The sequence below is a fragment of the Tamandua tetradactyla genome, chromosome 23, assembly GCF_023851605.1.
Source record: "Tamandua tetradactyla isolate mTamTet1 chromosome 23, mTamTet1.pri, whole genome shotgun sequence".
Taxonomy (NCBI): Eukaryota; Metazoa; Chordata; class Mammalia; order Pilosa; family Myrmecophagidae; genus Tamandua; species Tamandua tetradactyla.
In genome coordinates, this window is record NC_135349.1 from 5,848,176 (window position 1) to 5,864,745 (window position 16,570).

Genomic DNA, 16,570 nt, shown 5'->3' on the forward strand with positions numbered 1-16,570 from the left:
TTTTATAGGACTCCAGAAACTTACCAAGATCCACCCAAATGGGTGGAGACATGTCATCACCTAATCCGCTTAGCAACCACTCTTGATTAAATCACCTCTCCAGGGAGATGATCTGATTACAGTTTCAAATATACAGTATTGAGTAGGGATTATTCTGCCTTTATGAAATGGGATTTAGATTAAAACATGGCTTTTCTAGGGGACATACATCCTTTCAAGCAGAACACAAGAGATCTCCAATAAGAATAACTGCAGATTTTTCATCAGAAACTATGAAGGTCTGAAGACAGTGGGATGCATAATTAAAGTCCTCAAAGAAAAAAAAATTGTTAACCAACAATTATATATATCCAGCAAAGTTATTTTTCAGAAACAAAGGAAAAATTAACACATTTACAGATTAATAAAATCTGAAAGAGATCATTACCTGAAGACCTGCCCTACAAGAAATGCTTAAGGAAGTCCCTGGACTACTGTTACCTAAAAGAACACTAGATAGTGATGTGAAGCCACAAGAAGAAATAAAGAACTACAGAGGTAAATATAAAATCCTTTATTATTGTACTTTTGGTTTGTAACTTCTTTTCCCCCTATTTGACTTAACAGATAAATTTGATCTTTGGAAGATCAATAAAATTGACAAACCTTTAGCCAAACTCAGTAAAAGAGAGAGAGAGAACACATCTAAAACAGGAATCAAGGTGGGGACATTATTACCTACTTTACAGAAATAAAATGGATTGTAAGGGGGAACTATGAACAATTATATGCCAACAAATTAGAAACTAGATTAAATGGACAAATTCCTAGAAACATACAAATTACCTAATCTGACACAAGGAGAAATAGAAAATCTCAAAAGACCAAAGTAAGTAAATAGATTGAATCAGTAACAAAAACCTCCCAACAAAGAAGTCCAAGTCCAGATGGTTTGGTAATTCTACCAAACATTAAATAATCCTTCTCAAGGTTCATTTAATGGGAAAAGAATAGTCTCTTCAACAAATGATAATGGGACACCTGGAAATCCACATGCTGATTGTGTACGCCTACCTCTCACCATATACAAAAATTATATGGATCAATGACCTAAAGATAAAATCTGATACTATAAAACTCTTACAAGAAAACATAGGGAAATATCTTCTGGACTTTGTAGTACACTTCGGACTTTTAGATTTTATACCAAACTCACATGCAACAAAAGAAAAAAAAAGATAAAATAGACTTCATGAAAAGTAAAAACTTTTGTGCATCAAAGCACTTTATCAAGAAAGTGGAAACTCAACCCACATGATGGGAGAAAATATTTGGAAACCACATGTAACATAGTAATACTGTTCCATGTTCTAATATCCCCCAACTTTTCTGACTTCATCAGCAATTGTGCACATCTCTGTATGACTCTCTAGCTCTGTGCCTTTGTTATATTTCCCCAGGGTTAACATTGTCAGAAGTTATGGCCACAGGAACAAACATTAAGAAATAGTTTTGATGATCATGATGATGAATATGCAACTATGTGATGATATTGTGAATTACTGATTATATATGTAGTACGGAATGATCATATGTTAAGAATGTTTTTGTTCATTTGTTGTTAATTTTTTTAATTAATAAATTAATTAATTAAAAAAAGAAATAGTTTTGTCAGCAATTATGTGCATGAACTTTCTGGACCCCAAGTCGTCTTTGTCCTTCCTACTATAAAACCCTGCCTTTTCCTCTGGTCAGTGCAGACCATAATAGCAGGGAATTGCCATCTCTCATCCTGCAACTGAGGGCAAGGACTCCATGTGAACCTCCAATAAATGCTCTATCTTAATCTCCAAACTGGACTTGTCTTGGTCGTTCCTTGGTCTGTCATACCTATGAGGTGGAAGGCTGTCTTATTGCACAATCCCTCACCTTACTCAGAATACCATATATCTGATAGCAGTTTAATATCCAGAATATATAAAGAACTCCTACAACTCAACACCACAAAGAAAAAAACAACCCAATTTAAAAATGGGCCAAGGATTTCAATAGACATTCCTCCAAAGAAGATATTCAAATGGAAAATATGTCTATGAAAAATAATGCTTTACATTAGCCATTGGAGGAAAGCAGTTAAAACTACAATGAGATACCCCTTGACACTCAATAGGATGGCTATTATTATTATTATTATTATTTTTTTATTAAAGGAAAAAAAAAAGAAATTAACACAACATTTAGAAATCATACCATTCTACATATGCACTCAGTACTTAACATCATCACATAGATGCATGATCATCGTTTCTTAGTACATTTGCATCAGTTTAGAGGAACTAGCAACACAACAGAAAAAGATATAAAATGTTAATATAGAGAAAAGAAATAAAAGTAGTAATAATAGTAAAAAAAAAAAACAAAAAAAAACCCCTATAGCTCAGATGCAGCTTCATTCAGTGTTTTAACATGATTACTTTACAATTAGGTATTATTGTGCTGTCCATTTTTGAGTTTTTGTATCTAGTCCTGCTGCACAGTCTGTATCCCTTCAGCTTCAATTACCCATTATCTTACCCTGTTTCTAACTCCTGCTGGACTCTGTTACCAATGACATATTTCAAGTTTATTCTCGAATGTCCGTTCACATCAGTGGGACCATACAGTATTTGTCCTTTAGTTTTTGGCTGGACTCACTCAGCATAATATTCTCTAGGTCCATCCATGTTATTACATGGTTCATAAGTTTATCTTGTCTTAAAGCTGCATAATATTCCATCGTATGTATATACCACAGTTTGTTTAGCCATTCTTCTGTTGATGGACATTTTGGCTGTTTCCATCTCTTTGCAATTGTAAATAACGCTGCTATAAACATTGGTGTGCAAATGTCCGTTTGTGTCTTTGCCCTTAAGTCCTTTGAGTAGATACCTAGCAATGGTATTGCTGGGTCATATGGCAATTCTGTATTCAGCTTTTTGAGGAACCGCCAAACTGCCTTCCACAGTGGTTGCATCATTTGACATTCCCACCAACAGTGGATAAGTGTGCCTCTTTCTCCGCATCCTCTCCAGCACTTGTCATTTTCTGTTTTGTTGATAATGGCCATTCTGGTGGGTGTGAGATGATATCTCATTGTGGTTTTGATTTGCATTTCTCTAATGGCCAGGGACATTGAGCATCTCTTCATGTGCCTCTTGGCCATGGATGGCTATTATTTAAAGGACTGAAAATAACAAGTGGAAGGATGTGGAGAAATAGACACACTTGTACATTGTTGGCGGTAATGTAAAATGGTACAGCCACTATGGAAAACAGTTTGGCAGTTCTTCAGAAAATTAGACATTGAGTTTCCACATGACTTGTCAATTCCACTCCTATGTATACACCCAAAAGAACTGAAAGCAGGGACTCAGACAGAAATTTGTACACCAGTGTAGATCACAGCATTATTCACAATAGTCAACCAAAGTGTCTGAATAAAAAAAAGTGTGGCATATTCATGCAGTGGAATATTATTCGGCCACAAAAAGAACTGAGTGCCAGTATATGTTACGTGATGAACCTTGAAGAAGTCATGTTGAGTGAAGTAATCCAGACGCAAAAGGACAAATATTGTATGATTTCTCTTATATGAAATACTTAGAATAAGCAAATTCATAGAGACAGAAAGCAGAATAGTGGTTCCCAGGGGTGGTAGGAGGGAAGAAGAGGGAGGCTTTGTTAAATGGGTATGAATTTTGGTTCAGGATGATGAAAATGAAAATAATTTGGAAATACATGGTGATACAATTTACACAGTATAGTCAATGCACTTAATGCATTGTATATAATATGAATTCTATAATATGTATATATAACATGAATATATATTCATATCTATAGCATGAATTTTCCCATTTTTTAAGTATAAATATGTGGTATTTCTCAATATGCTGTCTTCACCACTTCCAAAACATTTTCATCACCTCAAAAATAAACTTTACACCTATATGAAGCAAGCCCCTGGTAATTTCTTTTCTTTTCTTTTTTTTTTTTAGATGGGCAGGAACCGGGAATCGAACCTGGGTCCTCTGGCATGGCAGGCAAGCATTCTTGCCTGCTGAGCCACCGTGGCCCACCCTCCTGGTAATTTCTTAATCTACTTTCTATCTCCAGGAACTTGCACATTCTAAGATACTTTGTATAAGTGGAATCATACATATTTGACCTTGAGTTTCTGGCTTATTTCTCTCAGCATAATTTTTTTTGCAATTTTAAACTTTATATAAGTGGGATTAAATTTATATAATCATCTGTAATTTGTTTGTTTGTTTTGTGATCCATGCATCCTTCATCCCATCACCAGTCACTGTGCTGCATCCAAGCAACAGTACACAAACTGGCAATCAACCGCAATCCAGTTGCACCATGATTTGAGGCTTCCAGTACATTTAAGCCTTTTAAATTTGAAAAAATAAAACTAAAGAAGCCCCAAAACCAAACCCCCAACTAATACAGGTAGTGTAGCAGTTTTATACATCTTGCATTTTTTAATGTTTATTTGGCACAACACCAGTGTCAAAAAAACAAATAACTCCTAAATGAAAGATTTTAATGCAATTTTAATGACATAAATTCTCCAAAGCATAAACTTGTCATTTTGTCTTGCAAATGTTATAAAATTTGTAATAGCAAAACAAAGGAATTAAAACATATTGAAAATGTATTCAGTCATTAATATGTTACAAACAAGGAATCTGCAATTCATTGTTGTAGCCTAACAAAAGAAAACTACCCATTAAGAATCTTTGCACAAGTGGGGACAACCAAATCAATAGGCTGAGCCCCAATCTTGAGGATTGTTCATATGAAACTTAACCCTGGAAAGGATAGGCTAAGCCTACTTAAAATTAGGCCTAAGTGAACCTCTTTTGTTGCTCAGATGTGGACTCTCTCTCAGCCATGACAAGCAAACTCACTGCCCACCCCCTCTCTACATGGGACATGACTCCCAGGCACGTGGACCTTCCTGGCAACAGTGGGATAGAAATCCTAGAATGAGCTGGGACTCAGCACTAAGGGATTGAGAAAACCTTCTCAATCGAAAGGGGGAAGAGAAAAATGAGACAAAATAAAGTGTCAATGGCTGAGAGATTCCAAACAGAGTTGAGAGGTTATCCTGGTGGTTATTCTTACACATTAAATAGATATCACCTTTTTAGTTGAGGTGTAACAGAGAGGTTGGAGGGAACTGCCTGAAAATGTAGAGCTGTGTTCCAGTAGCCATGTTTCTTAATGATGATTGTATAATGATATAGCTTTCACAATGTGACTGTGTGATTGTGAACACCTTGTTTCTGATGCTTCGTTTATCTACCTTATGGACAGACGAGTTAAAATATATGGATTAAAAATAAATAAATTGGGCGAACCATGGTTGCTCAGCAGGCAAGAATGCTCGCCTGCCATGCCAGAGGACCCGGGTTTGACTCCCAGTGCCTGCCCATGTAAAAATAAAAACAAACAAACAAACAAAAATAAGTAAATAAATAAATAATAGAGGAAACAAATGTTAAAATAGATTTAGTAGATTGAAATGCCAGTGATCAATGAAAGGGAGGGGTAAGGGATGTGGTATATATGAAATTTTTTCTCTTTTTATTTCTTTTTCTAAATTGATGCAAATGTTCTAAGAAATGATCATGATGACTATACAACTATGTGATAAAAAAGAATATTCAATTGTATGTTGACTGGTTTTAATAATAAAAATTAAAAAAAATTTTAAAAAGTATCTGTGCACATTATCTACCTTAACTTGTATGGTCAGTTTATTTGAACACCATAATTACATGGAATTTTGAATAGGAAGTGAGATCTTGTTGGTTTGTACAGGTTAGTGTGATGCCCTGATACATCCCAGAGTAATTTGGGCAAAGAATAACAAAGTATTTGCAATATCCTCTTGGGGGACTAGGGAAAAAATGGGGAAATATTCAACTTCCCCATCTGGGGAATTCCTGATATTTCTAAGCATTGGGGAAAAAGAATTCAATAAGCTGAGTCCTCGACCTTGGGGCTCGCCACAATGAAACTTATTCCTGCAAAGGAGAAGCTACGCCTACTTATAATAATGCCTAAGCGTCACCCCCAGAGAAACTCTTTTGTTGCTCAGATGTGGTCTCTCTAAGCCAACACAGCAAGTGAACTCACTGCCCTCCCTTGTACATGGGACATGACTCCCAGGGGTGTAAATCTCCCTGGTAACGTGAGACAGAAAAATGGGATGAGCCTGGACCTGGTGTAAAGGGATTGAAAAAGCCTGCTTGACCAAGAGAGGGAAGAGAGAAATGAGACAAAATCAAATTTCAGTGGCTGAGAGATTTTAAACAGAGTTGAGAAGTTATCCTGGAGGTTATTCTTATGCATTATATAGATATCTTTTCTAGTTTATGGTGTATTGGAGTGGCTGGCAGGAAGTACTGAAACTATAGAGCTGTGTAACAGTAACCTTGATTCTTGAAGACAATTGTATAAAGATATAACATTTACAATGTGACTGTGAGATTGTGAGAATCTTGTGTCTGATGCTCCTTTTATCCAGGGTATGGACAGATGAGTGAAAATATATAGACCAAGATAAAGAAATAATGTGGGGTGGGGGACAGAGGGTAAAATAAATTTGGTAGATGGAAATACTAGTGTTTAATGAGAGGGAGGGTTAAGGTGTATTGTATGTATGAGTTTTTTCTTTTTATTTCTTTTTCTGGAGTGATGCAAATGTTCTAAAATATAATCGTGGTGATGAATACACAACTATGTGATGATATTGTGAGCCACTGATAGTACACCATGAATGGAATGTATGCAGGTGAAGATTTCACAATAAAAACATTTTTTCAAAAAAGGCTACAAGGAAAACTTTACAGAATGAAAGTCTGCTAGGCTCTTTCTTAGAACAACCAGACAATCAAAATATTAAAACTCTGTTGGCTAATAATAAATTTACACTTAAAAAAAAAAAAACAGGTTCAGGTTTGTCCAGGTTAGTGAATTCCAGAGTGATTTGAAAAGTGTATAAAGAAGTATTTGCAAAGTCCCCTTGGGGAATAGGGAGAAAAGGGGAAAATTCAACTTTCCCATTTGGAGAATTCCTGATATTCTCACAAGCAGTGGGGACAACCAAATCAATCAGCCGAGCCCTCAATCCTGGGGTTTGTTTCTATGAAATTTATCCCTACAAAGGATGGGTTAAGCCTACTTAAAATTAGGCCTAAGTGTCACGCCCAGAGAACCTCTTGTTGCTCAGATATGGCCTCTCTCTCTCTCAGCCAACATGGCAAGTGAACTCACTGTCCTCCCCCTCTCTACATGGGACATGACTCCCAGGGGTGTGGACCTCCCTGGCAACGTGGGACAGAAATCCTAGAATGAGCTGGGACTCAGCACCAAGGGATTGAGAAAACCTTCTTAACCAAAAGAGGGATGAGAGAAATGAGACAAAATAAAGTGTCGGTGGCTGAGAGATTTCAGAGTCGAGAGGTTATCCTGGAGATTATTCTTATGCATTATATAGATATCCCCTTTTTAGTTTATGGTGTATCAGAGTAGCTAGAGGGAAGTACCTGAAACTGTAGAGCTATGGTCCAGTAGCCATGTTTCTTGAAGATGATTATATAATGATATAGCTTTTGCAGTGTGACTGTGTGGTTGTGAAAACCCTGAGTCTGATGCTCCTTTTATCTACGTTATGGACAGATGCGTAAAAAATATGGATAAAAAATAAATAATAGGGGGATCAAAGGTTAAAACAAATTGAGTAGATTGAAATATTTGTGGTCAGTGACGGAGTGGTAAAGGTTATGGCATGTATGAGTTTTTTCTTTTTTCTTTCTTTTGCTGGAGAGATGCAAATGTTTAAAAAAAATGAACATGGTGATGAATACACAGCTATGCAATGATATACATGTCAAGAATGCTTGTATGTCAAGAATGTTTGCATGTCTGTTCATTGTTTATAATAAAAATGTTATTTTATTCATTTTGTTTAAGAATATTACAATTATATTTATCTGGTTACAGTTGTTGAAGCTGTTCATGAGAGTTCCAGTAAATTACCCTTCAACTGATTTGTTTGGGGAAAAGTCAGCATGTTAAAAAATAGTTTTCGAGTTACACTACCAGAACTTCACAAATGGACAGAATGTAATTTGGTTTTGCTTAAAATTATGCTTTGTTTTTTTATTTAAAAATGTTAATAGAACAGTTGTATGTTGTACCAGTTTGAAAATATTATGTACCCCAGAAAAGCCATGTTTTAATTCTGATTCAGTCTTATGGGAATGGCTTTCTTTTAATCCTAATTCAATATTTTAGGTCAGAAACTTTTTATTAGATTAGCTCTACGGAGATGTGGCATGCCCACTTGTGGGTGTGACCTTTGATTAGATGGAGATGTGACCCCACCCGTTCCAGGTGGGTCTTGCTTATCGTACTGGAGTCCTTCAAAAAAGGAAACATTTATGGAGAGTCAGAAATGACCGAAACCTCAAAAAATGACAGAGCCAACAGAAACTAGAGAGCAGAGCTGACACAGATGCCGACACATGGAGAACAGAGACACGGATGTTTGGAGATGCTTGGAGCCCCAACAGACGTTGCCGTGAGATGTTAAGCAAGCCAGAACCTGGAGAGAGCCAAGGGAAGCCAAGAGATGAAAGCCAGCTCTGGAGAAGCAAAGCGAGGAACCCCCACAGGAACAGAGGCTGAAAGCAACAGAGCCCAGTAGCAAGCAGTCAGCAGATACTGGCCATGTGACTGCCCAGCTGACAGAAGTGTTCCTTGAATTAAGACATTTATTTATAGGCTTATAAATAATTTTTTTTATTTATAAAAAATTAAGACATTTTTATAGGCTTCAAATTGAATTGTAAATTTTAACTTATTAAATTCCCCCCACTTTTTTTTTTTTTGGCATGGGCAGGTACCAGGAATCGAACCTGGGTCTCCGGCATGGCAGGCGAGAGCACTTACCTGCTAAGCCACCATGGCCCACCCTTAAATTGCCTTTTTAAAAGCTTTTCCATTTCTGGTATATCACATTCTGGTAGCTTACAAACCAAAACAAACACTTTTCAGAAAAATCATGCAGAAAGTACAGAGTTCCCATATAACCAGACATACATAAAATTTTCCCTATTACTAACTTTTTCGTTAGTGTATGGTCCATTGTTACAATTGATGAAAAAATATTATTATGATTATACTACTAACTATAGTCTATAATTTACCTTAGGGTTCATGCTTTGTATCATGTAATTCATAAAAGGAGATACTAATAATAACTATAATTGTGATGTTGTATGCCAGGTACCTTTTCTATATTCATTAGCTACTGGTTTGACAACACTGTGAGGAAGGTGAATTAGATTCACATTTTAAAGGTTCCAATAATTAAAGGAGAATAGCTAAAAGACAAAAAAACAAGCATACAATGAAAGAGTCACCAGGCAAGTAGACAGTATGGGGGACAATGGCATACGCTGATGGCAACAGTGGTGAGCACGGGGACCTCATGAGCCATTATGTTGCACATTAAGTACAAATCCACTCTTGCTGGGAATCCTGAAAAATGTTTTTCGCCTGGGCCCTAATTCTGATGTAGCAGCTCTGTATACAGACGGTATTTAAATTCTGTAGTTCTGTCCACGAGTGGTTCAGTGGTAGAATGCTGGCCTACCATGCAGGAGACCTGGTTTTGATTCCAGGACCATGTGCACACGCAAAAAATAAAATAAAAAAATAAAATTCAGTAGTGAAGAAGTTCTGGAATACTAGAATGTAAAAATGTAAGTTGTAGAACAACACATAGAACATACAGTAAGATTATGAAAATAAACTCTAAAATTATTCTAAGTTTACTTTCTATGGGCACATACTTATTCATGTAAATGGATGAAAAAAAGGTTGGGACAGACACGTAGATAATGAAAAGGTGCTTAAATCTACAAAGGGAAGAAAAGATAGAGTATAATGTTCAAAGGAAATTTTTTTTAATACTTTTTATTGTGAGCTATAACATATATATAAAGAAAAGGAGAAAAAGCAATGATTTTCAAAGTACACTTCAATAAGTAGATACAGAACAGATTTCAGAGTTTGTTATGGGTTACCATTCCACCATTTCAGACTTTTCCTTCTAGCTGCTCCAAAACACTGGACGCTTGACAAAATTTTTTTTTCATTTTTGTGAAAAATAACATATTTACATAGAAGCAATAAATTTCAAAGTACATTGCAACAATTAGTTGTAGAACAGATTTCAGAGTTTGACATGGGTTACAATTCTATAATTTTAGGTTTTTTACTTCTAGCTGCTCTAAGGTACTGGAAACTAAAAGAAATTTCAATATAATGATTCAGTAACCATACTCACTTGTTAAACCCTTCCTTCTATGTATAACTCTACCATCACTTTTCATCTTTCTCCCACTCTTTAGGGGTATTTGGGCTATGGCCATTCTAACTTTTTCATGTTGGAAGAGGCTATCAATAATATAGGATAGAGGGATGGAATTAGTTGATGTTTTAAAGAGGTTGGCCCCTCAACATTTCAGGACTTATGTGGTCCAGGGACCCATTTGGAAGTTGTAGGTTTCTGGAAAGTTACCCTAGTGTGTGGAATCTCTGTAGAATCTTATATAGTGCCCTAGGTATTCTTCAAGATTGGTAGGATTGGTCTTGGTTGGGGTTTGGTAGCAATGCCTAACTGAAGCTTTTGTAAGAGTGACCTCCAGAGTAGCCTCTTGACTCTATTTGAACTCTCTCAGCCACTGATACCTTATTTGTTCCATGTCTTTCCCCCTTTTTTAGTCAGGATGGCATATTTGATCACATGGTGCCAGGGCCAGGCTCATCCTGGGAGTTATCACTCAGAAAATGAACTAATTTTTATATTCTGTTCGTTTTATCTTGTTGAAAGTGTAAATAGAATAAACAATAGTTTTTACATTAGAATTTTTTTTTTCCAATTAAAAATCAGTGCAAACTAGACAAAGTCCCTGACTTCAGGGAACATAAACTTTACTGGGGATATAAAGGGCTGGCAACATAGGCAATCTACCTTTAAACATAGTACCATCATTTTAAATTATATTAGTAATTTATAGGGGAAAAAACCAAACAATTAATAATTGAAAGTAGAAAATAAAAGTATTCCAAACGTGTGATATCTGTATAATGTATATACCAGATGTGTATAATAATTCATTTGCAATAATAAGTATACATCCATTATGTGCCAGATATTATTCCAGGTACTTGGGACATATCAATGAAAAAAAAAAAACAAACAGAAGAAATATTCCTGCCCTTGTAGAGCTTACATTGTAAATTTGATAGTACCATGGAAAAATGAAAAGGAGGATCCAGGGTGAAGAGTGGAATGGGAGAAAGGTTGTAAGTTTCAATATCATCAGAAAGACCTCACTGAGGTGATATTTGAGTTGAGACTTGAAGGAGTCCGAGTTGCCTATGAACAAAGTCCATAAGGGGGGAACATACCCAACTCTTTTTGCGAAATGAGCAAGGAGTGCAGTTGGAACTGAAAGCAAAAGGAGTAAAGAAGAAGGAGTACAGTCAGGAGGAAAGGTCGACTACTTTTAGGACATCTTAAGGATTTTAAGTGGGTTGGAATAGGCATGCAGGAAGTTTGAGGTGAGAGGAAGGTGAAAAAGTTTTTGGAGAGTAGAAAAATAGAAATTCAAGAAGCATGATAGGATTAGCAAGCAGTATTATGGTACCGCTTGAGATTTGTGTTATGAAATTAAAGTGAAAACACCAAGCAGAGTTGACTTTTGCCACAAGGTTCAGCAGCAATGGAGGAAGGAAGATATGGATTTTTCTTTTTGTATAAAATAGGTGGGAAAAGGTAATGTCTCTCCAAGTTAGGGTTTCTCAACCTCAGCACTATTGTCCTTTCGGGTCAGATAATTTGTTGTGAGTGTGTGTCCTGTACATTGTAGGATGTTTGTTCAAAGGAAATTTGATCCTTAATTGAAATGTTTAAAATATTCTCAGATGAGTTCTGCTATTCCTTGTGTAATCATATTCATAATAAAATTTTTGTTTTGCCTAAAATATGTATTACTTCGTTTTTGGCTTTTACTCTGTTCATCTAGACCAGCCTCTAGAAGATGTGTTTGATTCCAGAAAAGAAACACACCATCAAGGCATTGGTGAGGTGTAACAGAGAGAACGCTTGGATGAAATTCCCAAAGATGATATACAAAAGTGATTTCAGTAGTGCAAACTTTTAGTGTTTGGTTCTAGGATTCCTGCACAGCAAATAAATGCTCTGGCTCCTGGAAGTTCACTTTACACAACCACTGAGAAATAGGGAGGTGCTAAATAATACGAAGTTCCTTTTCAGAAAATATGCCCTTGCACCTTCGTGTTAAGAACTTTTAGGTAGTAAAAGGAGTCATTCCAGACATTAAAACGTCTTAGATGCTCACCGGAGCAATACACTTTCATTCATGCATTTAAGGGCACATCCGCCCACCTTTCTAGTGTCTTCCTTGTCTGGCAGACGAAGCCAGGGAGAGAAAAATGATGTGACGGTCAGTTAAGGGATCCTTGCTAGGAGGGGGGGCTTCCTGCGATGATGTCAGGTGTGTGTGTGTGTGTGTGTGTGTGCGTGCGCGCGCGCTGAGGACACCCGAGAAGGGAGTCACAAGGTACCAGGCGGAATGGGGGCTGTGGTGGAAAACGCAGGTGGAACAGCAGAGACGGGGATGGGGGTGCACGGCTTATTCAACCCTCCCCCCCCCACCCCCGAGTATATCAGCGTAAGAGAGGGCCAAGAAGGAAGACCAAAGGAGAGGCCTTCTCCCACGCTCATAGTTTCTCTGGTACGAGTCATGTCCTTTAGTGTCCGACAGGTAGAATCGAGTCTCCTGGGGCCAAGTTGGAAACACCAGCGTCAGCAAGACTGACGCTAACAGGTTACTGAAAATCCGGATACAGTGTACCAAGCGCCTCTTCTACGTGATTTATCTGGTTGTTTACGTAGTTAACTCACTGATGACTCACTTGGGAGCCTTGCGAGTTCGGGCGCATTAATAATACCGCTTCTCAGGAAACGAAATGAGGTAGGGGGTTCCAAATCGATACAAATCCACCCTGGCTGGAGGACCACCCCCCCTCCCAACCACCACCACCACCACCACCACCAAATTATTTCCAACTACTCCTAACCTCGTCCAAAGGAAAACACGTGTCCAAACTGGAGAGCTGGCAAAGACAGGATGAGAGCGAAAGGCAAGATGCAGAGAAAAACGTAAATCAGCATTCCCTAGGAGAGTGGAAACATAACCCCAAATTAGTTACGGGTTTTCCGTCGGAACCCGCACCACACGTGCGTGAGAGACTATACAAATACGGAGGCCCCGCAAATTCTAACACCGTTTACTTCCGGGAAGGGGGAGAAGACCGCTTTCGGGTGTAAAAACCGGGACTTTGGGCTTTATCCCGGAAAGCATGCGGGGGCTGCCCGACTTCGCGTCACCACGGCGTGCCCCGCCCCGCCCGAGGACGAGCCCACCAGGACAAGTGCGCCGGGGGTGCACCCGCGCTGGACCAGCCCATCCTTTCCATTGGTGGAGGGGGCGGAGCTTCGAAGCCGGGCCCGCCCCCGAGGGGGACTGCGTGGCGTCCGGGGCGGGTCTTCCGCCTCGAAAAGGGCCACTTCCGGGTTCGGTGGCGGTCACTCCGGGTTCCCAGCCGAGAGTGTCCGGCCAGGTTCTTTCTCCGCTGTCACCTGCGCGGCGCGGCCGAACTGCCCGGCGGCAGCTCTGGGGTCCCGGAGCACCAAGAGGAGGGCGGCGGGGCACCCGGTGTTGAGTGATGACGTACCGGGCTGGGTTTAGGTGGAGGCTACCGCCCTTGGGCCACGAGGTGTGCCCAGCCCACCTCTGTGAACCTCTGTTGACCGTTGAAGAGGAAAGCCACAACCGTTAGAAAGTGATCTCACTTTAAAGGGATGTCAGAGGGAGACAGCCCCACCACACCCAGAGTTACTCTGATCGGAAAGATGACCATCAGGGCGCGGCAGCTAGAATAAAGTCTCAGGGAGCCAAGCCTGAAGAATCAGAGCTAACCAAAGGAAATAATATTAGGTAGCAGTTACTAAAAAGTTTACCATAAACATGTTAATTAATCCCCAATATGATCCTCGAAGTTAGGTAATAACTTTACAGCTGAAGAACGGAGGCACAGAGAGGTTAAAAAACTTGTTCAAAATCACAGCCAGTAGCGGCAGAATTCCCTCTGAATATTAGACTTAAGTGATTCCCGATGTTAGTTTTCGAATTGTTGTATTGAAAGAGCAGAAGCACTTAATTCCCGTCAGCTGAGATATGGCTAGATTAGCTATGGAATAACCTGTTAGGGAATAAATATGTTATCCTAACGCAAGAAGTTCCCCTAAGACATTTTTTAAGAAGGGAAAATCGCGAGTTGCTGAACCATATAAAGTGAATTCTTCACGCAAAGCAAACCCCTCAAAGCAATACTGTCTTATTGTATACATATTTTTGTTGTTTTTTTTTGGCATGGGCAGGCTCACAGGAATTGAACCCAGGTCTCTGGGGTGGCAGGAGAGAATTCTGCCACTGAGCCACCGTTGCACCGCCCTATTGTATACGTGTTTATGTAAGGAATAGAAAAACTTGGAAGAATGGACAGTAAACTGACAACAGCAGATAGGGGAGTGAAGGGAAGATAGGGATTTATGGGAGTTACGGTAAAATGAAACTCCTTATTCATAAAGATTTTTGGAAGGGTGTGTGGCCAGAAAAAAAAAAAATATATATATATATATACACACACACTCTTTATATAATAAAAATTATTTAAAAAATTGAATGATCAGTTTTATTTAGAGTACCCACTTTGTTTAATGAATATAAATGGTATTTCCATTTATTTTATTCCAGAAATCTGTGACTAAAGGATGAAGATTTTAAGGTTAATCCTTAATACAAATGTAAAAATATTCTTAGGGAATCCCAAAGGAAAACTTAAAAGTCTTTTTAAACAGTACAATATTTCATTGTTTAGTTCCAGGGAACTTGAAAAATGATTAAAAATCTAAAACTGCTGTTGGTCTACATTATGTGGCTCCTAATGGGTTTGACATTGAGAGGCATTAAGTAATATTATGTATTTTTCAAATATGGGACCTGATACTTTCAGTTAAAACATTTTGTAACTTTATAAAATGTTGATTATCCTTATAAACTTTTTTGTTTTTAATAAAATTATTAAAGACTCACTAAAATCTTAAACTAGACAATTTTGTGACCTTGTATAAAAATTATTTTTAAGAAACACCTTCACAACATCTCTTTTGCACGTCATACTGGGGTTGAGGTCCAGAGACTGAAAGGGATAAGCCCAAGTATTGAAATGGGAGCCCGCCACTCTACTTGGAGTAACCACTAGAAATCTTTTAAAAATACGTCAGGTGACTTAAGAAATATCAAGAATCAATCATCAGGTGACTTAAGAAATATCAAGAATTAATTTTGGTTTGAAGATCCCTTAGTTATTCACCTTATTTGGAAAAAGCAAGAGGAGAGCAGAAGTATGTATGCTCACCTGCTAAGTCTCTCTCTCTCTGGGTTACAGGGTTGGCAAGACCCTGTGAGGTCAGGGTTCTCATCCTGCTGACATCACAAACTGTTTGCTTGGTAGCCAGTCAGATCAAAATGTTCACAAGGCCTTGGCTTAGGCCATTTCTCACCTTAACAGGATCCTTGAAATTTGAATTAACATGTGTATTATTATCTATTACCATGTAACAAATTACCCCCAAAACTTTTCTCCCACATATTTTGAAGCGTCAGGAATCCAAGAAAAGCGGGGCTGGCTGGTTCTGGCTCAGTCCTGAAGTTGTAGTTTGGCTTTTGGCCAGGGCTGCAGTCAGTTTGAGGCTGTACTGGGGAAGGTACAACTATTTTGAAGCTCACTCTTTTTTTTTTTTTAGATTTTTAAATTTTATTTTATTTATTAAACATACCAACATACAAACACAAACATTTTTACCATATGATCATTCCATTCTTTGTTATATAATCAATAACTCATAGTATCATCTCATAGTTGTATATTCATCATCATGATCATTTCTTAGAACATTTGCATCAATTCAGAAAAAGAAATAAAACGAAAACAAAAAAAATCCATACATACCATACCCCTTACCCCTTCCTTTCATTGATCACTAGCATTTCAATCTACTAAATTTATTTTAACATTTGTTCCCCCTATTATTTATTTTTATGCCGTATGTTTTTTTTTTATTATTAATTAAAGAAAAAAAAAGAAATTCACCATAGATTTTTTCTTTCCTTTTTTTTTATACATGGGCAGGTACCGGGAATTAAACCCGGGTCCTCTGGCATGGCAAGCAAGCACTCTTACCTGCTGAGCCACCGTGGCCCACTGTGCTGTATGTTTTACTCGTCTGTTGATAAGGTAGATAAAAGGAGCATCAGACACAAGGTTTTCACAATCACACAGTCACACTGCAAAAGCTATATCATTATAC

At 38.0% G+C, this 16,570-nt stretch overlaps 1 protein-coding gene across 7 annotated transcripts in view; it reads right to left on the reverse strand.

Annotated features, from left to right (window-relative positions):
* Positions 1-15,765, reverse strand: part of USP42 (ubiquitin specific peptidase 42) — an 86,560-nt gene extending 70,795 nt beyond the window's left edge. For 2 of the 7 annotated variants that reach the window (XM_077140540.1, XM_077140532.1), the window contains exons 1-2: positions 15,619-15,762; positions 13,216-13,312 (exon numbers count right to left, since the gene is read on the reverse strand). The gene's annotated coding sequence lies outside the window, so the exon portion shown is untranslated. Of the gene's footprint in view, positions 1-13,215; positions 13,313-13,429; positions 13,551-13,777; positions 13,799-13,872; positions 14,013-15,573 lie in introns of those variants that run through there. The other 5 variants (XM_077140541.1, XM_077140535.1, XM_077140536.1 and 2 more) reach the window with 5 other exon arrangements.
* Positions 15,766-16,570: the final 805 nt, after the last annotated feature.